General features: G+C 39.0%; 1 long non-coding RNA gene across 1 annotated transcript; it reads left to right on the top strand.

The window, feature by feature from the left end:
- The first annotated feature begins 390 nt into the window (after positions 1–390).
- LOC120571305 lies at positions 391–1,316 on the top strand. The gene is made up of 2 exons (XR_005641214.1): positions 391–474; positions 635–1,316. It is a non-coding gene; the product is annotated as an uncharacterized LOC120571305 (long non-coding RNA).
- Positions 1,317–2,185: the final 869 nt, after the last annotated feature.

Below are 2,185 nucleotides of genomic sequence, written 5' to 3' on the forward strand. Positions count from 1 at the left end.
AATAGGCAGTGCAGTTGCTGAATCTGTCTTCATTTCAGCTCAACAAAAGGTCACTTTAAAAGATTTTCATCAGATTTTGAGAGACTGTAGTCACCTCATTCCGCTCGTCATTTCCGGGTGAGTCCCGACTTCCCTGCCGCGGACCGAACATGTCAGGTCGGCCAAAATGAACGCCGACAGCCCCCCAGACGGATGACGGCACGGGACACACCAAACAGATTTGAGTCACTGACCTCGCCAGATTGGACAGATAGTCTAGCTAGATGTCTGGATTTACCCTGCAGAAACCTGAGGAGCAGTTAACCATAAATCCACCGGAGTTTAAAATGCCAACACAAAGAAAGTGGAAGGTAACGGACATCAGGCCGAAAAGAAGGACATCCGGTGGAATTTCTGGTGGGAATGGTCCAATCCCGGAAGTGGAATGTCGTGGATATAGAGTAGATGACTTTACCCATTACCTATGTGTAGCACGTATGGAAAAGTGTTTGTATTCCACCAAATATCCAAATATTTACTGTGCATTCATTTTTGTTTATTTGCTGCTTATTCAATGAAGGGATTGTGTATGTATTTTGCATGGGTAATGCACCCCCTGCTGGTCGTTTTGTGAACGTACTGTTTGTTTTCCCAGCACTGGTCAGACGATGTTGGATCTGGCCGAGAGCGGTAGGTACTTTGTGTAGCGCAGGATAGATGTATAAAATATGATGTTTAATGTGTATTTAAGTGATTAGACAGGCTGATTGTGGTTAGTATAGGTTTTTAGCAGTTAGACTGCTTCATTCTCTTCCGTGTATTTTTGTTTATTATTCCGTTCTGAGTGTTTTAGTGAGCTAGCTTACATGCTATGTTTTCACATGTATCAGCGTTGGCATTCTCCATTTTGTGTCCTGCACTGCACTCATATAAGTATATGTATGTTCTCTTTATGTTGTTAGGCGTGTGTTGAGGGCATATTACCAACGCTGTGTTTCTCCGCTCTAAAACACTCAACAGGTATGTTATTTGCACAGGACTTATGGTGATTTAAAATGTGTATTTTGTAATGCTCTGAGGTTGCAGTTAAAGTGTGAGTGTGAGACATCTGAAAGTAGTTTTATATAGGCTATATATTACAAAAGTATTTTTCTATTCTTATGTTGTAATTTTGCATTTATTGTTTCATATGTTGGGATTTTAATTTTAATGAGAAATGAAATTATTTCTGAGACGATGTTGGATCTGGCCGAGAGTGGTGTGTGTTGAGGGCATATTACCAACGCTGTGTTTCTCCTCTCTAAAACACTCAACAACAATAAATGTCCTGTGCCAAAGCCTGAGTCTCCAGTCGTCTGCTTCACACGTTAGACACAACGCAGGTAACTGGTACTGAGGCCAGGCCGGTTACATTATGCATTTTTTTTTTTTTTTTTTTTACAGTCAAACACTTCAGTTCCTGCATTCTGGTGAATTGTTATGCAACAATTTGTGCCTTTTCTGCATCAAATCCTGGTGCAATTGTCTTTATTTATGTTAAGGGAATTATTATTATTGACTATTAACCCTAACCCTTTCCTGCAGAAAATGCATGTGAAAGCTAAATTGCTAAAGCTAAACTGGATTAATAGCTTAAATCTGTAAGAAGAAGTTGAAGTAGTGAGAATAGTTGGAAAAGTGGGAATGATTTTAATTAGTATGAATTTAATTGACAACCACTAATGTAAAAAAGATGTGGAATAATTAAAGTTTTTTGAAAAGCTAATGCTAAAGCTAAACTGGATTGCTGGTTAAAATGTGTAAGAAGAAGGTAAAGTTGTAGGAATTGTCGAAAAGTGATAATTTTTCTAATCTGATATCTTTAAAAGTTGAATAATAGCCAAATTCTATGAAAGTTGTAGGTGTTACAACAGTGGCAAAGCAGTGGCAAGCGAGCGACATCCATTCGGCACACATCGTGGCACCACAGTGGCAGTTCAGTGCGGCGGCTGCGTAGGACAAATCTCTCTCTTTATTTCTCTATTTTAAAATGAGTTATGAAGACAACAGCGAAGCCCATCTTTAATTTAAATGAAATCAAACAAAGAGAAATGCTCTCCCAACATCCTAAAATAGCCAAAAATCAATACTAGAGTAACCTACTTCCTTTTCCAGCTGCTGCAATACATATGCAGAAGAGGAGAAATCAGAATGTAGTCACTGTGGA

The sequence above is a fragment of the Perca fluviatilis genome, chromosome 13, assembly GCF_010015445.1.
Source record: "Perca fluviatilis chromosome 13, GENO_Pfluv_1.0, whole genome shotgun sequence".
Taxonomy (NCBI): Eukaryota; Metazoa; Chordata; class Actinopteri; order Perciformes; family Percidae; genus Perca; species Perca fluviatilis.